At 41.3% G+C, this 26,577-nt stretch overlaps 1 pseudogene; it reads left to right on the top strand.

Annotated features, from left to right (window-relative positions):
* The first annotated feature begins 1,540 nt into the window (after positions 1 to 1,540).
* LOC131490778 (replication factor C subunit 5-like) lies at positions 1,541 to 25,223 on the top strand (annotated as a pseudogene).
* Positions 25,224 to 26,577: the final 1,354 nt, after the last annotated feature.

Genomic DNA, 26,577 nt, shown 5'->3' with positions numbered 1-26,577 from the left:
GGGGGAGGGGTACAGAGAGAGGGAGACACAGAATCCAAATCAGGCTCCAGGCTCTGAGCTGTCAGCACAGAGTCAGATGTGGGGCTCGGACCCCCAACTGTGAGTTCATGACCTGAGCCGAAGTCGGGCGCTTAACCTACTGAGCCATCCAGGTGTCCCTGTTCCGATAGGTTTTATACGTGTGCAGGCTTAGACCTACACCTTGCAGAATGGGGTTCGTGAAGATGTTCAAATGATGCATCAATTTAGTGAAGTCACACTTTGCCTAAAAATGGAGCCATTCAAGCCAAATACTTATAAAAATGCTTTGGTTCTCAGGACTGAGGCACTAAATAGCGTGCATTCTTTTTTGTTTATTTATTTTGAAGGAGACAGAACGCCAGCAGGGGAGGGGCAGAGAGAGACGAGAGGGAGAATCCCAAGCAGGCTCCGCATGGGAGCAGATTCCAATGTGGGGCTTGAACCCAAGAGCCCCGGAGGCCACGACCTGAGCCTAAATCAAGAAGCAGACGCTCAATCGACTGAGCCCCCCAGGTGCCCCTAAATGGTGTGCATTCTAACAAAACAACTGTTACCAGGACTTGAGCTAGGGTTCCCTCTGGTCCTAGAGAGTTCATGAAATTTTCCGCAGCCTCCTCGCATGTCCTGTGACAGAGTCACACCCCTATTCTCTGGGGACTTTTAGTCAGTGGCTTTAGAATGTGTAGAAGGGAGAGAGGCATTGTCGCTCTTGATTGTGTCTAACTTAAAAGGCCAGCTCCCAGAGACCTGGTTTACTTTGAGGATCATCTCAGTGTAAAAGCACACTGCCCCTTTTATTTGCAAACACTCCAGGTGTCCCCGGCACGAGAGCAAATACTAATGCCTTGAAGGTTTGTGCTTACCTTACTTCATTGAATTTAAATATTGATTATTTCTAAAAGTGTTTCTACCGTCTCTCTACCAGGAATTTCTCACTGGGTGTCTTTGCCATCCAGACTAGTCTTACGGTTTGCTTGGTTTTGACTCTGGGTCTTTTTGATCACCCCCTCCTCTCTGGCTACTTACTTTGCCCTTCATTCCACTCCCACCACTCCCAATTCCCACTAACTTCTTAATGAGGGACCATTTGATTCTGTTTCTCTCTGTTTGTAGACTGTAATCAATGGGATTTCACTTTCTACCGTGGAAGTGGTCTATCAACTTCTTTTCCTACATGAAGACTGAGGAATTAAGATGTTAAGCTATTAAAATCACATTTTTTTTTTTTTTTTTTTTTTTTTAGGAGCTCCTGGGTGGCTCAGTCTGTTAAGCATCCGACTTTGGCTCAGGCCATGATCTCACGGTTCGTGAGTTCGAGCCCCACGTCAGGCTCTGTGCTGAAGGCTCAGCGCCTGGAGCCTGCTTTGGATTCTGTGTCTCCCTCTCTGCCCCTCCCCTGCTTGTGCTCTGTCTCTCAAAAATAAATAAAAATCGAAAAGAAAATTTTAATCACATTTTTAAAATCTATCTGCACAACTTCATCCTACAAGCATTTATTCAATATGGTAATGTAGGAACCATGCCAGGTGCTGACGGTAAGATATGTTCCTCACTGCACCAACTCTTAACCTATTGTCTCTCATCTCCAAGCGTGCCCTTTCCAACTCCGTGATGCCGGAGCTGGGACTTTGCAAACCGCATTTCGGCTTTGCCTGCTGGTTATATACTGGGTCCTGGTAATATGGGGCTCTGGTGGCGGTTAGCAAGGGTGGAAAAAGGAAAAGGGATTTGCTCCTTTCTGCTTGTTCCTTCAGGGGTTCCCTTTCCGCGTGTGATTCCTGGAAGCATCATGCAGGCAAAACTTCTTCACCTGGCAGTGTCTTCCTGTAGCAGCAACTGAACCCAGTTGGAAGTTGTCCCAGCCTTTGAAGAACCAACCTCATTTCCCACCCCATCTCAGAGACCCCAGCACCAGTTAGCAGGTGCTTTCTGGGTTCTGACCTTCAGCTTCATGGGGGATCACCTCGGAGTTTCTGAGTGTTAATAATTCCAACTTCTTCCCTTTGTACTCTCCAGCCTAGGGGTGGAAGCTGCTTTCTGCAGTTGCTACATTGTGACAGTTTAGAATTCTCTGTCCCCGCCTTCAGCTGTTAACATCTTTACATCCAGTTAACTATTCGTTACATTAAATTCTGCTTGTGAAAAGAACTGGAATGCTTTCTGTCCCCTGACTGGATTTTGATGCATCCGCCCGCAAGGACCTGACAGTCTGAAGCAGAAGCTTGTCTCCCCTGACAAAGAGGTGTACAAAATTAGTGCAGGGTAGCTTGGAGGAGAATGTTCACGTTCAAATGTATAATATGAAACAGTCTGCATAGGCATAGATTTGCTAGTATGTACCAACTAAGAAAAGCTGGAAAAATGTATTCCTTTTAGAAGTGATAAAATACACTCTTTTAAAATAAAACTGTTGGCTGGGGCGCCTGGGTGGCTCAGTTGGTTGAGCGTCAGTCGGGCTTCCACTCAGGTCATGCTCTCGCGGTTTGTGGGTTGGAGCCCCGCATTGGGTTCTGTGCCGACAGCTCAGAACCTGGAGCCTCTTTCGGATTCTGTGTCTCCCTCTCTCTCTGCCCCTCCCCCACGCGTGCTCCATCTCACTCTGTCTCAAAAATAAATAAACATTTAAAAAAGTTTTAAATAAAACTGTTGGGGGCGCCTGGGTGGCTCAGTCGGTTAAGCGTCTGACTCTTGATTTCCGCTCAGGCCGTGATCTCGCGGTTGCTGAGTTCGAGCCCTGCATTGGGCTCTGTGCTGTCAGTGTAGAACCTGCTTGAGATTCTCTCTCTCCTTCTCTCTCTGCCCCTCCCTGCTCACTCTCTCTCAAAAATAAATAAACATTATAAATAAAACTGTTAACACACGTCCTGTATTTACAGTAACACAACCTTGTGTTCTCTCTGCAGGACTTCATAGCAATGCGGCTCTGAAAAGCAGCATCGGTTTGCAGGTAAGTTCTGAGATCTCAGTGTGCCAGACCCTGTCCAGGAGCTAATTCCCCAGGATGAGACTACTCTAGACTGCTCTGTTTGACCTTCACTCTCTAAGAGTCAAGGAAGAAAAATGACCCAGGGAAGGTAGGAGGCTAGAGAGCAAAAAATCCTGGGAAGGCAGGAAGCTAGAGAGCAAAGCAAATCAATTAAATAAAGTCAAAACTAATTGAGTAGGTCAAAGGTATATAGAGTGTTTTTTGAAATTTCTGAATATGACAGTTCTGCTTATAGATGTAACATGAGGATATTGACTTTTTAAACTAGTTACGATGATAAAAGTAAATCGTGAGTGGCCAAAGCTGGAGCTCTTCACTGGAGAGATACTGGCTTACCTGAAGCCCCGAAGAATGTCCCATAAACAATAGCAAGTTGGAATAAACACACTTCGGGGACTTCTGTATAGTTTTCTCATGAGAGCAGCAAAGATAAATTTCGAGATAGCAGTTTTGACAGAGTATCCAAGTGCTTTAGAAACCAAATGGCTCTTGAGGAGCTCCAGAGAAACTGGACCATTGTGGGGTCCACACAAGGTTAATTGGAAAACAAGTTGGCCCATTACTTACTTTTTGGCTGCTTTGATATTAATTTGTGTGGAAACTTTGAAAGTTTCTAAAATACCTTTAAAAAAAATTTTTTTTAACGTTTTATTTATTTTTGAGACAGGGAGAGACAGAGCATGAACAGGGGAGGGTCAGAGAGAGGGAGACAGAATCTCCAACAGGCTCCAGGCTCCGAGCTGTCAGCACAGAGCCCGACGCGGGGCCCGAACCCACGGACCGCGAGATCATGACCTGAGCCGAAGTCGGCCGCTTAACCGACCGAGCCACCCAGGCACCCCTAAAGATATCTTTTTTATCTTCTTTTCTCTGCTGATATAATACTTGACTTATGGGAAGTTCTTAAAGATTCGTTGAAGAGGAAGAATAATTGAGTTAATACATTTCACCATCCCCGACGTAACAGAATTCAAATGTGGAGACCCTCTGCCTAACTGCTCTAAACAACAACAACAACAAAACCTTAGATAACTAAATCCTAGTAAGCTTAAATGGCTAGGAGAGAATGATTCTGCTACTTGGCCAAGGTCATTTAACTACTTTGTGAAGGAGCCAAGATTGGGTCTCAAGGCAGCCAAATTCACACCCTGCTCTCATCCACAGTGTTCAACTGCTTTGAAAAGTCTCTGAAACTCTTTGTGTTTTGGTTTTCACATCTGTAAAACTGGACAAAGAATACCTACCTAATTAGGTTTAATTTAACCAATAAATAAAATCCAGTTTGTTGACAATCAGAATTGAAATTCCTATTTTCAAAAACCAATTGAGAAATGTTTCTTAGTAACTGGAGACAGATTGGGGGGGAAAAAAAACCACTCCTAAAAATTAGTATGATTTAATAAAGGAGGCCAGCTGAAAAGGGGAAATTGTTTTGGACAATATTTTTTTTAAAAAACTAGATCCAGGCAATATTTCTTACAACTTTTCAAAGCCACGTGCTGATTTTAAAACCATATTTATAGAAACAATTTCCTGGCTTTAAAATTAATTTTGGTATTATATAGTATTTACTTAAAAAGTAACTTTTCCTGGTTTCTAAAATATTAGAAGCATATTAAAAGGAAAATTGTGAAATGATTTGAACATTACTTATGATGAAATTTTCAAATATATCATGGCAAGAAGGCAAATCTTGAAACTGACTGTAATTGAAAGTTCTCGTGAGAATGTGGATTCACCCAGGATGATGACCAACAAAGCACCATATAAATCATAACTGCTCTCTGCACCCCAGACTTTTTTTTTTTTTTTTTGGTCTATTTCTCTCAAGCTAGCTCTCAATTCCTTCTATATCCAACTATTAAATTTTGTCTTTCCTTCAAAACCCAACTTCAAAACCAACTATTATAGTGCCTAACTGATTGTAGGAACGCACTATTTCCTTTCTTTTTTCCAAGAGGTCTTAACAATTTCCTCTACCCTCCTCTGATCTCTGTTATTCTTTTTTTTTTTTTTTCACTTTTTTTTTTTCAGACAGAGCTCAAGTGGGGGAGAGGGGTGGGGGGGGTGGAGAGAGAGAGAGATTGCGAATCTTAAGCAGGTTCCACGCTCAGTGTGGAAAAGTTCATGTGAGGCTCGATTCCGTGACTCTGGGATCATGACCTGAACCAAATCAAGAGTCGGATGCTCAACCAACTGAGCCAGCCAGGAGCCCCCTCTGGTCGCTGTTATTAATCTCCCTTTTCCTCATTCTTAGAGCATGTTGTCAGATCTATGGCCCAGTGTGCCTTGATTTAGGCTGGGTGTGTGACTAGCTCTCCTGCCAAAATAACCTGTAGAATAGCATGGACTTCAACCTTATGGAAGTCTTCATATTCCTCACCGCACTGTGTTTTCCACACAGTATGTACTAAATGTGTGTGTGTGTGTGTGTGTGTGTGTGTGTATGTGTGTGTAGCAGAATTACATTTAGCTAGTCTCCTTTGAAGCTGACTTCTAAAAAGACAAGTAAATTCCCTCTTGTCCAACTCGATTTGTATCTCCTGATATCCATTCCATGTCCTGCAACCTGAAATTATGTGAGTCTGATGGTCTCCACCTCATATTCTTGTAGCCATTGAGAGCGCTCAATTTAAGACATAACAGGTGTGCCAACTGGAGATGGGCAACTTGCTCCAGAAGCAGATTTAAATCAACCAGAAAGATCATTTTAAAGTTCTAACCCTAGACATCTCACTATAAGAAATTGTGGTCTTTGTGAACATCATTCAAAAGGCACCATGGTACAATGAGAAGGGCTTGAACTTTGAACCCCATATCTAAAAATTTACTACCTCAAGTGCTTTAATGATAATAATTGATTGAATATTTATGGTCTAACATTAATCCACAGAATAACCTAAAGCAGTAAGTCTAGTCCAAATCCCATCCCTATTTTACTGATAAAGATACTGAAGATCGGAGAGTCAACTTTCTTTCCAAGGTTACACAGCTAGTTAATGGTTGTAGCAGGACTGGAACTCAAGGCAATGAAACTCAAGCCCCAACTCTTAACTTCAAGTGATACTGTTTTATTAAGTTTGTTAGCTTCGGGGACGTGGGGTTGGGGGGCTCAGTTGGTTGAGGGTCCGACTCTTAATTTCAGTTCAGGTCATGATTCCAGGGTTGTGAGATTGAGCCCCCTGTCAGGCTCTGCATTGAGCCTGCTTGGGATTCTTTCTCTCTTTCTCCCTCTGCCTCTCTCTCTCTCTCTCTCAAAATAAATAAAAATAAATAAACTAAAAAACAAACAAAAATAAATACACAAATAATTTCTACCTCATTGGGTTGTTGAGGTAGCAATCCAATGAACACTTTCACCTAGAACTGTGGAACTTTATCAACCCAAATCAATCTGAGTTAAGATCTTTGGTAGAAACAAGGGAACCTCCTATATAATGCCCTAAATTCCATCCTCTGTATTCCAACTGATTATTGGCTTCCCAATGACCCAGGTAGAACTGGGTCTCCAACAGGGAGCAAGATGCCTTCCTTGGTCCTTAGCAGTTTAAACACTTTTGCTGTGAATGATTGAGGACTTTAAAAGAGCGCTCGCCACATTTTATTGACAATAGCTTTTCCCTTTACAAATAGGAACAATTGAGTGAATTTACATATGTATCAACCTGAGATGGGTTAGCTGTGTAAAACACTGGTGAGGAAAACTAAGGTCTAGCAGGGAAACTGTCTTTAGTTTCACCAAGGATAGGAAATCTTAACTCCTGCTTCCCACTGAGAAAAATAATGGACAAAGAAAGTACAAACGACCTATAGTCCCCTCCTCTTTTTCCACAACAAATGGTCGACATCCAGTGACAATATTATGATGTTGATTTTGTTTAAAGCTGGCACATCATCAATTTTAATTTCTTTTTTCTTTCTTCTCTACATATGGTGACATAAGGCCAGTGAGTGTGTACCTTCTGATGACTCACTTCCTTCTGATCCTCTCCCTAACTCTTATTCAACTGAGACGACCATTTCCAGGGGCTTACACCTGGCACTACATATATTTTTTGTCCCTCATGTGATTAATAGATGAGGGGACCTAAGTTCTAGGGTCTGCGATTCCCTCTCTGCCGCTTTGACACCGGGAAAAGTACGGAATTTCTCTGAGATGTAGTAGTCTCATTCACAAATGGTAGCTCCATATTGATCAAGCGCTCCTTATGTAAGGCACAGCGTGCTGGGGCAGTGTGCAGGGAGGATAATGTTGCCTTGGTTCCTCTGTAAAACCCTTGCAAGATAAAGTGCCCAGAAGCTTCACCTGGCTCCAAGGGGTGCTCGTTTTCATCCTGAGGAGATCATGCAAATAAAAGCTCTTTGTTGACTGTTAGGTGTGCCACAAATACTGGCAATGCAGACGTTCGTGATGAGGGTAGAGATGGTGATGGCCATGAAGAGGAAGATGCTGTGTGTAGGAAAGGGTTGATGCCACTCTTCTGGACTGAGGGTTCTGGAGAGGGTACCGGAGAGGCAAACAGCACCTTCGCTGGTATGGAAATGGGACAGGAAATGGGAGAAGTGTCTGCCTTGGTCGTCTACTGGAAGGTTGCTCCATGGAGACTACAGCACATATATAAACATCGGGTTCAAGTTCCTGGTGACCAGATTCCTGAGATCTTGATTGTATGTGTCAGTAAACAGCTTAACATACACCCCAGACAAGACCCCAGGCAGAGTTAGGCAGAAACTCAGACACAGAAGCGCCTGCTGTGTTGTTGGTAACTTTCTAAACGTCTCAATGAAATTTACAGATTGAAATTTTTTCGGAGCATCTCACTTGGAAAAACAGTCCCCTCCACATACTGTTATTTTTAGGAGGTTGAGTACTCTCTGCCGTAAAAGATCAAAGTGAAACATCTGACATCCACACTAGTTTGCTCCTTGAAGTTAAATAAGATTAAAATATAGGAATCACAAAATTTTATCTCTCATTTTTTTTTGCATACGATGCCAATACAGTTTCTAAAAGGAATCTCAAAGTTATTATACTCTATTACTATCATTCTTATCATAGATGGCTCTATGTATATCATATCATGATTCGTACTAAAGCCAAGATTCAGAACTCTAGAGCCAAATATCCGTTTAATTTTTTGTAATGTTTGTCATTGTGGATATAATCAGTGTGGATAAGAATCTAAAATAAGAGTTCAAAATGATTTGTATAAATACAAATGCAAATGCTTAACGCCAGCAATATTTGTTTTCTACTGATCCTGTAACAGATTACCATACACTTAGTGGCTTAACACAATGCAGTTCTGGAGGTCAGAAGTTCAAAATCAGTTGCACAGGGCTAACATCAACGTTTGACATAGTTGGCTCCTTCTGGAGACTCTGAGTGGAGAATCCATTTCTTTACCCCTTTCTATTTTTAGTAGCCGCCTATATTTGGTTTGTCGCCCCTTCCTTCATCTTCAGAGTCTGCTTCCTTTATCGCATCACCTTCTCCTGTTCCATAGGCCAATTTCCCTCTGCCTCCCTCTCACAAGGACACTTATGATGATGATATTTACGGCCCCCAGGATAATCTCTCCGCCTCAAGGTCTTTTACTTAATCACATTTGCAAAATCCCCTTTGCCATATAAGTTAATGTTCGCAGATTCTGTGGATTAGGTTGTGGGCATTTTGGGGAACCACGGTTCTGCCTACCACACAGGCGAATCGCTCATAACTGGGGCCTTGTGTAGACCTCACCCAGATTTCCTAATGATAAAACAGCTTTTAATTTCATGTCTTGATTTCTTTATAACAGTGAGGTTTTTTTAATGTTTATTTATATTTGAGATAGAGCAGGGGAAGGGCAGAAAAAGAGGGAGACTGAGGCTCCGAAACAGGCTCTGTGCTGACAGCAGAGAGTCCTGACATGGGGCTGGAACTCACAAACCACAAGATCATGACCTGAGCCGAAGTCGGACACTTAGCCACCCAGGGGCCCCAGTGAGTTTTGTGGAGAACTCCAACTAGAGCAGGTGACATTCAAACTCATGAGACCAAAATTAATAGAATAAAAGAGAAAGTTGGGGTACCTGGCTGGCTCAGTCGGTAGAGCATGTGACTCTCGATCTCAAGATCATCAATTCGAGCCCCATGTGTAGAGTTTACTTAAAAATAAAACCTTGGTATGAGTTCGAGCCCCGCGTCAGGCTCTGGGCTGATGGCTTGGAGCCTGGAGCCTGTTTCCGATTCTGTGTCTCCCTCTCTCTCTGCCCCTCCCCCGTTCATGCTCTGTCTCTCTCTGTCCCAAAAATAAATAAAAAACGTTGAAAAAAAAAATTAAAAATAAATAAATAAATAAATAAATAAATAAATAAAACCTTGGTAAAAAAAAAAAAAATTAAAAAAAAAAAAAAAGGGGTGCCTGGGTGGCTCGGTCGGTTGAGCGTCCGACTTCGGCTCAGGTCTTGATCTCACGGTCCGTGAGTTCGAGCCCCGCGTCAGGCTCTGTGCCGACAGCTCAGAGCCTGGAGCCTGTTTCCGATTCTGTGTCTCCCTCTCTCTCTGCCCCTCCCCTGTTCATGCTCTGTGTCTCTCTGTCTCAAAAATAAATAAACGTTAAAAAAAAAAATTTTAAACAAATAAATAAATAAATAAATAAAACCTTGGGGCACCTCGTGGCTCAGTCGGTTAAGTGTCCGACTTCAGCTCAGGTCATGATCTTGCCGTCTGTGGGTTTGAGCCCAGTGTCGGGCTCCGTTGCTGACAGCTCAGAGTCTGGAGTCTGCTTTGGATTCTGTCTCTCCCTCTTTCTCTGCTCCTACCCCACTGGTGCTCTGTCTCTGTCTCTCTCTCAAAATAAATAAGCCTTAAAAAAAAATAATAAATGAAACCTTAAAACAAGGAGAGAGAGAGAGAGAGATAAAGTAATAAATTAAAAAGTCCCAATGTAAAAAGCCCCTCATATTAATTGAGGACAAGGTGATTTTATCCAGAGATCCTTTGCTTGCTCTCAGTCTGCCTATGTTTAATTAAAAACTAACTCAAAGCTAATGAAAGCCAGCCTATGTTGAAAATTTTCAGGAGTAAACAAAACAGAAGATGCTTAACAGAGATATGTATTAGTACTTTAAGCAATTCCTCCTGAAACAATTTTCTTGTTTTCGATACTAATATAATATAAAAAAAGTCAAATCAGAAATATGATGCAGTACAATCTCCTAAAAAAGAAATTCTATTTTCCAGGAACAGCTAATTCCTGAAACTTGAGATGCATCTTCAAGTATCTAGACCAAGTGTGTACAGTCTGACTAGCCTGTCAGTAAAACCATAGAATGTATTTGAAAGAATCCTTAACAACCTAATGTAGGGTGAACAACATTTAACCTTGCTAGAAAAATGCAAATCTATCAGAAGAGAAATCTACATTTGACCTTTGAAGTGAGGTCAGCATTTCTGATCTCATCCCTGAAGGGGTAGGAGAGAAAGAGGGGAGTCTGGTGGAGGGGGAAATCTGACCTTAATCCCTGTGGCTTTAAGAACCATGGATCCACCCAAAAGTAATGATATTCAGAGAAGCATCAAGGGAATGGGGGGGAGGGAGGGACGGTGAGGATAACTGGTCCTCACTTCAGTGAAAAGGCAGAGGTTTATGCTGTAACACCTGAGGATCTTCACATTTCCACATTTAAAGAAAATTTTTGTGTATGAGTTAATATTACGTGTAAATTTCAGGGGTTCATGGCAACACCTGGTGATTCCTTTACGGACCATATGACAGAACAAATTGCACAGGGTGCTATTTTATTTTCAAGAGGACTCATGACATGTGCTCAAGTAATACAGATCCGCTCATCTAAAAGTCAACTTAAAGGTCAAAATTTTTTTAATGTTTATTTATTTATTTTGAGAGAGAGAGAGAGAGTGAGCAGGGGAGGGGCAGAGAGAGGGAGACAGAGAATCCAAAGCAGCAGGCTCCTTACTGTCAGCTCAGAGCCCAACACGGAGGGGTGGGGCGGGGCTCAACTTCACAAACTCTGAAATCCATGACCTGACCTGAAACCACTGAACCACCCACGCGCCCTGACTTAAAGCTCAATTGTTCACTGTTGTCATTTCTTACCGAGCATGTGGAGACAGTGTTTTGTATTCCAAATAGCATTCCTCCCCACCAAAACAATTTCATTTTCATTTATCTCTTTTTTTCAAAAGTAATCTCTATGCCTATGCAAGGCTTGAAGTCGAGACACGGAGATTAAGAGTTGCACAGTCTACCAACTGAGCCAGTTCAGGTGCCCCACCTGCAAACAATTTTAAATGTCTTTTCCAATAATAGGAAGGGATGGTTGGTATCCTCCATTCGTCTCAATAGTTGCGTTTCTAAAATACCAACTTCATTGTCATAACTCAAATTGAATGTTAATAATCCCAAACTGCCGCTATGTAAAGAAACTGGTGTGCTTGTGTGAAAAGCAGATCATGCACAGATTATGCATTATTTCCAGTAATGGAAAAACTGAGGCACACGAAGAATGAGCGGACCAAAAACTCCAGTAGACAATGCTAGCCCAGGGAACTGACACCCGAGTTTTGACCTCCAGTCAGATCATGAAAAATATACTAACTTCCCTCCCCAAAGCTGAACAGTTTTTTTTTTTAATTAAGATTATTAACTGCAAATTTAAAATGTTAAAAAAAATTAATCCTTTTTAATCTTCTAAAGTATTGTTTCAAACGCAAATTCCCTGGAAGATTACTTCAGTTGTGCACTTCCTCCAGTCCTCTGCTGACCCAACCGTACTTATCTATGGATTTTGTTTTGTTTTATTATTTGATTAAGTCTCTTGCTGCCCTTCTCTATGGCAGGCAGGGGGATCATCTATCCGGAATGGAGCGTTTAGATTTGCTACTTTTAAACTCAAGGATTAGCTTTGCACTTGGGGAATCTTTGGGTAGCATCAAACCCTACAGAATTCTGCAATTTAATTTCACTTATGAATGTAAAGGGCTTACAGCTGTCTTCACAGTTCAATGAGGATTTACCAAGATGTTGCTCTCCCCGGTGGCAGAGACAAGTCTCCAACCAACAGGACTTCTGCGCTCCCCAAAGTAGATGGTTTGACCAAGGAGGATGAAATTAGCGCACACACACACACACACACACACACACACAGCATACCATCTGAGACTTTCAGAAAATGCAGATCCGGGGGGAAATCTTAGAGCATAAATTACTTTGAGGATTTTTAATTTTTTTTTTTTGTCTTTTTTTTTTTTTTTGCTAGATCTTAGTTGGAGAGATTTGTGCTCTTTCACATGCGCAGCTGTGGAGTCTCTGGGGAGATATCTTGCTCCTTTTCATTTTTGCATATCTGCCAAAAACCAAGATCTAAGCACCAAATGTACTATCCTAAGCCCCGCACGTGATATAGGTAGATTCTCCAAAGGATGTTAGACAAGGAACTGATTAAAATCCAAAGTGGGCAGTGAGGCAGCCCCAGGGGTGGCATGATCAGGGGGAGAGACAGCTGAACGGGTGGGAGCCAAGCCTTTGTTTTGTGGTTGTGTTTGTTGTTATTGCTGTTTGTTTGATTAGTTCTCATTGTGGCTGTAACCATTGTTATAGAGTCGGCCAAATTAACAGAACTTTCCCTGCATACTGGTGAGATAAATATTTGTTACACAAATAAATCACTGAACAAACCTGAAATTGATCCTTGCTTTGTGACCTTGGCCAAGCAATTTGATCCCTATGCCTTTATTTCTTTGTCTCATGAGTTAATCCCAGTAAACTCTAGCATTTATTCTGGCTTCAAATAGTAATGGTTAATATTTACCGAGCACTTACTGTGGGTTGGGCAATATTCTAAGCACTTCCATATACTAACTCCTTTAATCTTCACAAAATCTTAAAAAAAAAAAAAGTAAAGAGTAATATTACTCTCACTTAACGGATAGGGAGTCTGAGGCAGTAAAGTTAAATAATGTGTCCAGTGTCAAATAGCTTGTAAGTGACAAAATCAAAATGTAACTAGAAAGATGGACTCCAAACTTCATACTTTAATGACAATTCTATACCACGTCTCTAAAATATGGAAAACAAAGTAAGGATTGTGAATTTTTATATACTACCTCAAACTAGAGCTCTCCAAAATGTAACCATTTTATTTTTAGAATATATTGACCTTAATCTTTGAATTCCACCCTAACCTGAATGCTCACCCCCTTTCAAAGACCGATTTTATCTCCAGGTACCCCCACCCTTAATGTCATCTCTTAGTTAACATCATTTTTGGCTCGTATCTTGGCTCTCTGAATGTGGCTCAGTAGATGGATGATAGGAGAGAAGGCATTGTCAATCATTTGAAAACAGGAACCAAAGTCGAATTTTTGTGCTTTGGAGAATGCATAGAAATGTCAAATGAAAGTCCAATAAGAAACAGATCACACATTTGAATTAAAGTAATTAGAAGGGTTTATTCATTTATTTATTTAAAAAATTTTTTTAAACGTTTATTTATTTTTGAGAGAGAGAAAGACAAAGCATGAGTGGGGGAGGGGCAGAGAGCGAGAGGGAGACACCGAGTCCAAAGCAGGCTCCAGGCTCTGAGCTGTCAGCACAGAGCCAGAGGCAGGACTTGAACTCACAAACTGTGAGATCATGACCTGAGCCGAAGTCGGGTGCTTAACCGACTGAGCCACCCAGGCGTCCCAAGGAGGTTTTTTTTTAAGTGGACTTGACATTTATATGGAGTTTAAGGGAACCACAAGGCGTAATACACCAACCTGGGGTTTAGTAGCAACAGAACTGTTAACCACCCTCCCTGGCCTGAAGGGAAGGAAGTGGTTACCAGAAGCCTGAAGGAGAGAGTTTCGTTGAGCAGCCACCTTTGGGGGAGTAACGACCTTGGATGGTGGGAAGTTCCCAGCCTGAGGCCAGAGGTCCGAGAGAGAAGAGGGATTAAATACTTGACCTCACTTTTTTCTCTCTCCCATCTCCTAGAAAGGCTTCCCACTGGCCAAATCCAACAGGAAACCACTAGGCAAGGGAGTCAGTTTGTGTGAATCTACACAGATTAGCCTCCTGGGGGAGGGAGCAAGGTAGACAAGGGTGAAGAGTACATGGTGAGGAGCAAATGAAGATACCAGGTGGACCTATATCAAGCTGATATTCACTAGAGAGAGCCGCTGTGGGTCCAGACAGGTCATATTCCCCAGAAATAAATTCCCAAGAACAACAGGTAGCTCAAAACTACCTATCCAAACCCCTAGAGCCTTTAATGCTTACCAAATGGTTTGATTTTACCACCACTTATCTACAAAACCTCTCTTTTGTAAGTAATTTTGAAGAAACTCCTTTCTTTATGCTCGGGTCTGAGACTTCAAGGTCAAAATGTTACAGTTGTTTTCTAAGAACATCGTGTAAAAGTTTTGGGGAATTAACCAATTCGGCTTGCGTCTCAAACCCAACGGACCCTCCAGCAAAGTGTCAGGATACAGCAGTTACTAGTTTTATCATTAAAGTATTGAGAACTTTCAAAGAAAAGGAAATCATATTCTGCATTCTTGTGGCACCCACCAATAAACCACCTAGCATCTTCGTATCCTTTCCGTTCAAAGCACCTTTCCATTCTTTAATTAGCGGCTCCTCCCATTCTCTATTCAAAGCAGGGCAAGGTTTGTTCTGTTTTGCTTTGTTTTGTTTTCCAATTAATAAACCTTAAGGGAAGACATATTAGGCAATTGCCTACGATCATGCTGTAGAACAACATGGTGCTGGAAGAAATGTCGGAATCTAATCATTGTTAAACAGCAACACCTCAGGACCTCGCTGGAGATCTCTGGTTTGAAATGAAAGCAATGACATGGTCTGGTTGTGTCTTGAAAAGATCACTCAGGTTGCTGTTAGAAGGATCCATTGGAAGCAAAGAGTAATGTCAAGGGGACTCATCAAGAGGCCATGGGAGTACATTGACGGAGGGATGATGATCGTTTGGATTTAGGAGGTGTGGAAAAAAAGATAAGACGGAGGAAGGCATTTAAAAGGTCAACTCAGCAGGACTTGACAACAGATGGGACCTAGTGTACTAGGGAGAGGGAGGTGTTGAGAATAGTTCCTAGGTTTTTGGCTTACCTACCTGGATTAATGGTACATCCATCCTTGAAATTAGCCCTGGAAGGAGATCAGGTGTGGGATAAGGGAGGAAGATCAAGAGTTCACTCTTCGATGTGTTGAATTTTAGTTCTTTTGAGTAATTCAAGTGGAGATGACAGGAAGAAACCTCTGTGATGTGTAAAATGCCGAGGCGTGTGTTTCTGGCACATCGTGAAAAACAATCCGTGACTGTTGTTGTTATGTTATTATTTTCCTTCCATAATCTGCACCCAGTTTACCCATCCAGACCGAAGCAGTACTATTTGTTTTCAGATAAAAGTCGTCATCTTATTTCCATCTAATCTATCGCCAACCTGTCCTTTCCTTATGGCCCCGTTCGGATGTCACTTCATCCATGCTCTAAGCTTTTTCTTATTACCAATAAAACCTCCAGCTTCTGGAATCCTGTAAAAATGTGTGATTCTCCAGATCTGGATGTTGGCATTAATCCAAACTGTGCCAGCCTCTGACCAGAATCCCTTATTTCTCTAGCTCTCACACTCACACTCAGTTATCTTCTCTTAGATATCTTCTCCAAGACCAACTTTTGATGTTCCTTCCATTTTCCCCAGCAGCACCCCTCCCATGTTCCCTTCCTCCCCTACCCATCATTTCAACCACATTCTTGTCAATGTGGTTGAAGTTTTGTGTTTCAGCTCTTTTGTTACAACTGCCTAGCAAAATCTAACCCTGGACCCATCATCCACCACCTCCAGGACTTTATCTAGGCTGTGAATACCACTGGAGAGGATGTCTCCTCACCAAGAGCAGTCAGAACATTGAAGCAACTATGAATTTGTGCTATGGTCCTTGCACACAATTGGTTCCCTCCCTACAATCAGGCAATTCTTGTAAGTGTCCCTAAATTTCCAACCCACCATCTCCCCGCCCCATAGCTGTCAGCAGATGATTTTGCTTCTTTCTACAGGCCAAAAAGAAGACTCCAGATGGGGCCCCCATTTTCTGGTGCAAATGCATGAACATATCTGAATCTATACCTACCCTCCCTTAATTTTCTCAGATCATAAGATGGAAAGGGCCCCATCCATATAAAGCTACTTGTTGTATAAACTCCATTTTCTACCCCAAGTACCCCCTTCAGGAGTTTGATTTTCTCTCCTTGAACACCAGTGCTTTCTTCTGTATGACTGCCTCCCATCATCATTTAAACATGTTCAATTCGCTCCCACCTTGAAGTTAAAACAAAATGTCTCCCTTGCAGTCACAAAAGACACCCCCTTGCAGTCCTGTATCTTCCCTACTCTTCTCCCTCTCCCATCCTCCAGGCTCGGCCTCCACTTTATTTACTCTCTTGGGGATACTCGATACTTCTTAAATCTGACTCTTTCCTTTGCTTTCATCATGTTGGATTCACCTAGTTTTACTTTAAACCTTCTGATCAGTCCTTCTCCTTTATGGTCTCCTCAAATGCTTGTGTGTTCTGTCCGAGTCTCTCTTCTTTCTTGACCTTCTCTTTGGGCAAACTTACTACTCACGTAGGCTGCAAATTACCACCTGTGCTGATGGTCCCCAGAGCATAAGTATCTCGACGCCAATTTCCCTGTTGATGTTCAGGCTCAAATATTCAACCATCTCCTGAATATCACTAATTGATTGTCCCACAGGCACCTCAGGTTTATTAGGATTATCACATACTCGTCACTTTCCCTCAAACTGCTCTTTCTTCTGTATTCTGTATCTTAATGGATGGCAGTGTAATTTCTAATACAAATCTGAACGTCACCTTTTAGTGTCTAAGTTCCTTAAGGCACAAATAGTATCTAGCACCTCGTGCAATGCTTGCCACACAGTGGGGACTCATTACACACATACTGAAGAAATGAATAAATTACTCCTTACTCTCTTTTATCCCTCATATTCAATAAATTACCAAGTCCTGTCATTTCTTCCTTCCAAATACTCTTCAAATCTTTCTTGTTATCGTGGACAGTAGCCTAGTCCAGGCCACAATTATTACATTAATTGTCTCTTAATTAATCTCTTCGCCTCCAGTCTTGTCTCCTGTAGCAGGGATGGCTAAGTATATCCAATATCCACATTCCCTTCTTCCTAGAATTGAACACCATGCCTCCCAGCTAGAGACCACATTTCCCAACCTCCGTGCCAGCCTCGTATGACCAAGCTACAATGTCACCTGGCCGAGGAAGTTCTGGTCAATAGCCTGAGGATGGAAGTGACATGTGCACCTTCTGAACCACAGTCTTAAAAAAAAAAAAATGTTTGCCCTCCTTTTCTTTTGCCTTCCGGCAGTCTGGATTGTGATGAGACAGTGATGAGTCAGGTTCAACCTTACAGGTGAAAACCTTAGGGTGTGAAGGAACCACAAGAGAAAAGGAACCCTATCCTCTTGGACTGTTTGCCACCTCAAACTTTTATGGGAGAAATAAATAAATCTGTCTTAAGGAAGCCATGGTTATTTGGCTTCTGTTAAAACAACCAAACCGATGCCCTAACTGTTAATCCCTTCTCTCTCCCAGCCAGAATCTTTCTTCTGAAATACAGCTAAAACAATCTTATTACATTGCAAATCTGATCGGTACTTTCCCCTTGTCTTATTTATTTGGTTATTTGTGTAAGTAATCTCCATGCCCAACATGGGGCTCAAACTCATGACCCCAGAGGAAGAGTAGCATGCTGTATTGACTGAGCCAGCCAGGCACCCCTCCCTTCATCTTATTTATTTTTATAGACTTCAGAGGGCTTAGTATGTGATCTCTTTAAAAAAAAATTTTTATGTTTATTTATTTTTGAGAGACAGAGAGTACAGAGCGGGAGCAGGAGAGGAGCAGAGAGAGTGGGAAACAGAATTCGAAGCAGGCTGCAGGCTCTGAGCTGTCAACACAGAGCCTGATGGGGGCTTGAACTCATGAACAGCAAGATCATGACCTGAGCCGAAGTTGGATCTACTGAGCCACTCAGGCGCCCCAGTATGTGATCTTTTTTTATAGCAAGCGTTCAACAGTGTTGATTATTGATTGACAAATTAGGAAGTTCATTTTCTAGTGGAACCTAAGCTATCAAAGTTTACTCACACTTGTATGTGATATCACACATACTCACCGAATGAGACAGCAGCTTGAGGCTTCCTCAACTTCTGCAATCACTCTGGATCGGCTTCCCACCCCCACCCCCCGCCCCAACTCCATTATCTGATGACCAGTGAAAGGGTCAGCAATCTTTCTGATGATGAGAATTATCCATAAAGAGGAAGTAGTCCCATATGTGCCACTGGCCACTGTAATGGGAAGGAAGGAATACAAAAAATTGGGAGAAGCAGAGAAAATAGCACAGAACTCTGTTGAGTGAGAGGCAGTAGAAAGTTGTTAGGAATTTATTCATACTTGGCAGTGAAGGGGGTACCTGTAACCACGACAGACGAAGCCGTTGTAACATCTTGAGCTGCTGCATTTCTACCAGGAAGATGACTATTGCAAATTTCGATTTCTCTTCAGCTAAAATTTGTCGAGCCCCTCCATGAGAAAATCTCCTAAAATAGTGCAGTGTTTCAAGTTCCACTCCCCCTCCGGCTAGGAGTGTTAGACTACCTGAGTCTTAGCAGGATCTCCCAGAATAAGACCACGTTTGAAGTCCCCCTGCATGCATCCTCCCAAGATCTAATCCACGCAACTCCTAGAGTTGCCCTAAAACGGGGATAGTGCCAGACACGCCATTGAGTTCAAAGCTACCTCCTGCCCCCAGTGTATGTTTTTTAAAAGATGTTAATTTTGGGGGCACCTGGGCGGCTCAGTCAGTTGAGTGTCCAGCTTCGGCTCAGGTCATGATCTCGCAGTTTGGGAGTTCGGTGCCCCGTGTCAGGCTCTGTGCTGACAGCTCGGAGCCTGGAGCCCGCTTCGGACTCTGTGTCTCCCTCTCTCTCTCTGCCCCTTCCCCGCTCACACTCTGTCTCTGTCTCTCAAAAATGAATAAACGTTAAATAAATAAATAAATAAATAAATAAATAAATATATAATAAAATAAAAGATGTTCATTTTTCCACCCGCATATTTTGTTTGATAACCATGAGTTGTCAGTGAGACTCTATCATAAAGTACTATTTATAACGTAGTTGTTTCTCACAAAGCACTCTATTACACTTGTCACTTGGAAGTGACAGCCACGTTTTTGTGTGACATACAGAACAAATTAAACTAGCCGAATAAAGGCACCTGGGCAACTGATACCTTGAGTTGGGTCCCTGCAAATCCTCATTAGTTTGTATTTACTTTCTCTTCTTCTTCTGTTTGTCTTTAATTCAAGTTTTATATCTCAAGGAAATTAGCTAAACTACATGTTAAAAGGCAATGAGGATCCTTTGGAATCCAGAGTGTCCTTGTTCATCGTGAAGTTTTTCAGTGATACAAGTTTTTGTTGTTTTCCCCCCAGGGGTTGTCAATCACAAGGCAGGGAAGAAAGCAACAAGTTGTAAAGCAATGTAAATAATCCAAATTCCCAGTTGCAATAAATAAATAAATAAATAAATAAATAAATAAATAAATAAGCAAGCAAGCAGCATGCTTTCTAAAAACTTATCTGCGTTTTCAACCCACTGAAGTTTTGAAAATTCCTGTTGTTGACCTGAGCAGGAGAAATACCTGAAGCCTTGAGGCAGAGTAGCTTTCGGAAGAAAGAAACACATTAATATTTCATCTGGAAGGAATTCTTCCAGGTGCCTATCAGTTCTCCAAACCAGTGACATCGCTCGCTTTCACCTCCAGCACGTGTCTTTTGGGTTCCGTTTGGTATACTTACCTCTAGTCTTACTTTTACGTGTTTTATCTCATAAAAGCAGTCATCATTATATAGCAATATAATAATAAAAATAAAGTATGTATAATAATTTCCCCCTGGACGGTACACAGCAAGAGTTTTGTTGGCTACTGCTACATGCTCTTGGTGGCCATTATAGTAGGCAGAATAATGGTTCCCCCGGATGTTTATGTCCTAATTCCTGGTACCTGTAAGTATGTTACCTTATGTGGCAAAAGCAACCTTGCAGATGTGATCGAGTTAAGGACTTTGAGATGGGGAGATTATTTTAGATTATCTAATCAGTTGGGTCCTTAAAAGTAGAGACCTGTTCCCAGCTGTGGTCAGAAGAAGATGTGACTGTGGAAGCATAGCCAGAGGGATGCAATATCACTGGCTTTGAAGAAGGAGAAAAGGGGTCATGAGCCAGGGAACGTGGGTAGCCTCTAGAAGCTGGTAAAGGCAAAGAAACAGATTCTTTTTTTTTTTTTTTTTTTTTTTTTTTTTTAATTTTTTTTTTTTCAACTTTTTTTTTTTTTTTTTTTTTTTTTTATTTATTTTTGGGACAGAGAGAGACAGAGCATGAACGGGGGAGGGGCAGAGAGAGAGGGAGACGCAGAATCGGAAACAGGCTCCAGGCTCCGAGCCATCGGCCCAGAGCCTGACGCGGGGCTCGAACTCACGGACCGCGAGATCGTGACCTGGCTGAAGTCGGACGCTTAACCGACTGCGCCACCCAGGCGCCCCAAAGAAACAGATTCTTTGCCAATAATGTTCAAACTTGGGGACAATTTGTGTGATTGATAGTGCATTCCTTGTGCTATGCTCTGGTTTTGTACTCACGGAATATTCCTGGAGAGCTTGACTGGACAACTGAACAGGGCATAACTCACGATGGCAAAAATAGAGTCAACGCAATAAAAATAGTTTGATTTTATAGTTACTTTATGTCTTATTTTGACAAAAGTTTCTGGAACCAACCTTGGGAGCATCTTTTCCATTGTGACCTGATAGATGGGCAAAAGTCCTGATAAATATTGGGAAGGTGGCCACAGGAAAGTGAGGGGCAGGACTTCTCTGAAGGCACAGCAGTCCCTTTCTTCAAGGAGACAGCCATGTATTAGTTGATCAGACACTTGACTATTAGCTCCCATTAATTTTAGTTGTTAATAATTAGTTGTGATCCAAGGAAATGTGATATAGCCATGAAAATTATCATGCATGTTCATTTTTTTCACAGAGGTTCATGAAACGTTGATAGAAAAAGAAGGTAATAGAACAGTATGAGAATATTTGATAACTTTTATTTGGAAAATTTGGGGAGGATATATAATGAATATTTACAATGTCAATATCTGGGCAGTAGGCTTTCAGGAGAGGTATTTTCTGTTTGCTTATCAACATAACTTTTTTTTTTTTTAACAATGAACTACCTGTACTATATAATAACACATGTTATTGTAACACATGTAAATGTATAACACATGTAAATGTATAGCAACACTAATGTGAACTTTCTAGGGTCAGATTTCCATTCATAGCTGTGCAGACATGCTGGGGATATAACAATTCCCCTTGGAGCCTCAGAGCTGGTTACCCCCAATGGCAGACAAAAGTAGGAAACTAACCTTGGTTGAGAAATACCAGCCACATTTCTCATCAGGACATCCTGAAAACCTTTCAAACACTTATCAGTGAAGTATGTTTGTCCCATCTGGTTCTTAATAACCCTCCAGAGAAAGGAGAGACAGCCACAATCCCAGCCCAGGCTAAATAATTATACAAAGAGAAAAACAAATGGCCACCTTGCTCTTGGAGTGATAGATATCATTCCAGGACCAATCCTGAACTTTGCCAGCACAAGACAATGTTCAAGAAAGGCTTAAACTTAGAAGCTAACTAATGCCACGACTCAAGGTGCTCAGAATGCTTGAAGTCAAGTGATTGAGAAATTTATGGAGAATACCATATTTTACCTCATCTGTAACTACCTGTTGAAGATTACCCTTGCATTGCAGTCGTGGTATATAATGTTCGATGCTAGTCCTCCGATCCCAGAACTCATTGTTGCCTATGTAGGACATGTCATAGAAGAAGAGAAGGTTGCCATAAGTGAAGATGGACTGAAAGCACTTGTAATTTTCTCCAGTGGAGATATGTGAAGGGCTCTTCATGCCTTGTAGAACACCAATAGGGTTTTGTTTTTTTTTAATTTACACCCAAATTAGTTAGCATATAGTGCAACAATATCTTCAGGAGTAGATTCCTTAGTGCCCCTTACCCATTTAGCCCATCCCCCCTCCCATACCCCTTCCAGTAACCCTCTGTTTGTTCTCCATATTTATGAGTCTCTTCTGTTTTGTCCCCCTCCCTGTTTTTATATCATTTTTGTTTCCCTTCCCTTATGTTCATCTGTTTTGTCTCTTAAAGTTCTCATATGAGTGAAGTCATATGGTATTTGTCTTTCTCTGACTAATTTCACTTAGCGTGATACCCTCCAGTTCCATCCATGTAGTTGCAAATGGCAAGATTTCACTCTTTTTGATTGCCGAGTAATACTCCATTGTATATATATATACCACACCTTCTTTATCCATTCATCCATGGATGGACATTTGGGCTCTTTCCATACTTTGGCTATTGTCGATAGTGCTTCTATACACATGGGGGTGCGTGTGTCCCTTTGAAACAGCACACCTGTATCCCGTGGATAAATGCCTAGTAGTGCAATGGCTGGGTCGTAGGGTAGTTCTATTTTTAGTTTTTTTGAGGAACCTCCATACTGTTTTCCAGAGTGGCTGCACCAGCTTGCATTCCCACACCAGTAAGGTTTTTAGGGCAGGAATAGGACAGACTGTACATGTATGTGGGACACCCCCTCAAACGCGATTTTGCCAACATTCAGGACTGGATGTTGAATTAAGACCTCACCACAGCTATAGAAATACTATGGAATTGAAAACTCTGAAGAGGTTGGCATTGCAAAATATCCTTATTTGACTTAGAATGGATTTTATATCATCAGTTCCGATACATTTGTTGACTAAAATGGCAGACATTGAGTACAAACTTTTTGTTGATACCAAAAAGAAGCACATTCAGCTGAATTTCCTCACCGCTGCTTTTAAATCACCAGAGACTCTATTGTTGCAGAGGCTTAGACTTCTAGCTACAATTTGAAGAAATCAGCTGTAGCAGTTTGAGAACAAAACACATAGTTATGTGATTGAACTATAATCACCCATTGGGAAACAGAGTTTCAGGCTTAAGTTGATAGAATTTTTTTAAGCACTGCATTTGTAGTATAGTAAAGATATAGAAGGCAAGATTTGACGTATAAGTACTTTATTGTAATATTTGTCTTTTATAGTAAACAACAACAACAACAACAAAGCTATGTCAATCTTAAGGGTTTTTTTCTTCAGTTGCTTAGATTAAGGGAAACTGGGCTAATCCATCCTGGTTTGGAATGTAAGACTTTCAAATCTAATATAGTCAAAGTTTCTTATGAAGATCTTCAAAATTAAGTTATATAATCTTAGGAATTATCTGTATATGCATTGAAACGGGTGTTACTGGATTTGTGGCCAGAGCTATGATATAATAAATTCATTTATAAGTTTTCTTTCTCTTCTTGAAGTAGAATTACCAGCAGCCTTCTGATTGTGGTATGAAAGCAGACAATAGAAAACTGTATGTATAACATAAAACTAGACTTTAAAGGAATCCGTCCGATATCATTGATTGTACCAAAAGCATTTGTTTAATGTAGGACACTTAAGAGAGGCATGACTCTAAATCGATAGCTGTTGAAAAGAAAGGACATTTTGTACAAAATTAGCAACCTATTTTACAGTAATTATATTGTATTGGTGTTAGCACTGTTTGTAATTTTTTTAAAAAAGCAGCTTTCCTATTGTTTCTATCGTACACGACTCTTCTTTCTCTAGCAAGACCATTACAAAGAGGTTGTCCTACTCAATTTGCATTTACAATCAGACCTTCCTAGTCTAAGAATCACAGAATTACCATTCTCGGTGATACCAAACTTTGTTTAAAAAGGTTTTTTTAATTTTTAAAAATTTTTTTCGTGTGTATTTATTTTTGAGACAGAGAGAGACAGAGCACAAGCGGGGGGAGGGACAGAGAGAGAGGGAGACAAAGAATCCGAAGCAGGCTTCAGGCTCTGAGCTGTCAGCACAGAGCCTGACGTGGGGCTTGAGCTCACGAACCTGCGAGATCACGACCTGAGCCAAAGTCAGACTCTCAACTGACTGATCCACCCAGGCGCCCCTAAATGTCGGTTTTTATATGTGTTAAATTCTTATATTATTCACAAGGAGAAGTCTTATTTCATCATCTGTGGTCTCCATAGATGTTGTCATCTACCAAAGACATCTTCAGAAGTTCAAAGGCCAATGGCCAAGTAGAGAGGTCTCAAATTTTAAGATAATCCGTACATCACAAATTTTTGCTGATTTCCACCTCAAACAAAACTTCACCAGACTCTGAAGTATATGAGTGTTAATGGCCACTTATAATTTTTTAAAATATGTTAAGTAAATTTAGAAGCTAAGGTGGTGGTGTCTTTGAGTGCTTGGTATATAACCAGTGACATGAGATCTCCACTGGTAGGAACCCCAAAACATTTGAAATAGTGTCTCAGGCAAGAAATTTAAAAAAACGTAGTTAAGGTAAGTTTTTGTTTTCCAACAGCCAGCAGCTAATTGAATAATGGTTCTACGTTTCAGCACTCTAGACACCAAGCTAGTGAAACAGAGCACCTCTCTCCCATCGTGACAAAGAACAGTTGTGGGTCTTAGCTCTCGCTAGCTCTGGATCCCAGCTTCCCTTAGGATCTGGAGATGGACAGCTGGTGCCAGGTGTGTGTTGAAAGAATTCCCGGGAAACTCATGGAAATAGGTAAATTCACAGTAAACCTGATTTAAGTTCCTGCGTGGCCAAGAAACTTACTTTTTGCCTATTGATGTTTTGAAGCCCCAGTAGGGGTCTACCTTTCAGCTTGCTCCTAACTGTTCACTTCCTTTAGTGAGTAATGATCATTGTCAGCATCACCAATAACACTTTTGGTCTTCCTCTTTGCTAGGTACTGTGCCAATAATGCTGATATGTGGTATTTACCATTTTTTGTTCTCATAGGACCCTGAGGTGGGTGTTAGCCTTATCTTCAGGTTTCGGTCATTCCTGTTTCACGCAAGGGCTATGTGGCACAGTCCGGTGTTGAACCCGGGCAGTCTGACTCCACAGCCTACTATCTTAACCGCTTTTCTACCAACCACTCCACTCAATAAAGGAAAAAGGATTCATCGTCTTTGGACATTTCACAGATTACCATTATGCCAGTGGTGTATTCCTCACCACCAACTAAGTAACCATATCGTCTTCTCTAAGAGCTCCTCTCTGTTTTATAAAATATCTCATTCTTGCTCTAGGCATAAACACTGGGGAGTGGGGGAGGGTGCTGCAGAGAAAAGGGGGCCTTCTCACCCCTGGAGAGCTGATTAATTTACAATTAGCAAAGGCTAAAAGGTCCTTTCCTGAAACTTTTGCTTGGGGGCCTAGAATTAAAACTTAGTCGCCGAATCCTGTCTCTTTTTTGAGGAAGAAGATCCATCACTGGGTCTCGCGTTCCCTCTTCACAGCTCAACTGAGACAGTCCCCTGTTGTGGAGTTTTAGGGGAGCCTCTGTCGGTCATCTTTTATGTAGTTTTTGGTGCTGATTCTCAAAACTTGATCTTTTACTTTTCCAACCATATATTATAAAAATAAATATACAGAGAAGATGAAAGCATTTGAAAAAATAGGGCAGTGGACAGCCATAGACCCATCCTCACTTAGACTCAACCCCCGTATACCTGCTACCTAGTTGTTAACATATTTTGGCATATTTGAATTTATAGCGACCCTTCACTACTAAATACTGTAGTGTATATCTTCTAAGAATAAGAACATTCTCTTACATAATCACATATGCTTAGCATATCTAAGAAAATTAAAAATATTACCCTAATATCATATAATATGCAGTCCACATTCAAATTCTCCCATTTGTTTCAGACTTGTCTCCTATGACTGATCTCTTCTAAACCAGTTTAAGACAACGTATATGCTGGTTGTGTCTCATTAGTGTTTTTTATTCTAGAAGAAACTTTCCCTATCCCTCCTTTGTGTGTGTGCGTGATGCCAGCATGTTTGAAGATACTGAGAAGTTTTTGTGTAATGTTCCACATTCTGTGTGTGTTGGATTGTTGACTCTTGCAGTCATTAACCTGTTCCTCTAGCCCTTATAGTTGCTGTAAACTGAAGGTTTGAGGGTTTGAATAGGTTTTGGCAGAAATATTTCAGAGGTGATGCTTTTGTGCTTGGGGTACATGATGTCAGGTGTGTTATTCTAATGTAAGATGAGATCTTGCCTTTGTAAAGATGTTTTGTTCTCCTTGAAATTAGCAAGACCTCTGTGGGATTACACTTTGGCATCCTTAAAATACACTTTTCTACTGCATCTTTTCATCTGATGGCTTTATAATCCATTGATGATCCTTCCGTTTACCCTTCCGTCTTCATTGACTGGCTTTCATTCTTCTGTAAAGAGTTTAAAATAATTATTTTTCTCCATGTGGTTATGACACCAACTTATCGTGTGCT

The sequence above is a fragment of the Neofelis nebulosa genome, chromosome 12 (assembly GCF_028018385.1).
Source record: "Neofelis nebulosa isolate mNeoNeb1 chromosome 12, mNeoNeb1.pri, whole genome shotgun sequence".
In the NCBI taxonomy this organism is placed as follows: Eukaryota; Metazoa; Chordata; class Mammalia; order Carnivora; family Felidae; genus Neofelis; species Neofelis nebulosa.
The sequence above is the reverse complement of the archived record's forward strand: the minus strand, read 5'-3'. Positions and strand labels throughout refer to the sequence as shown.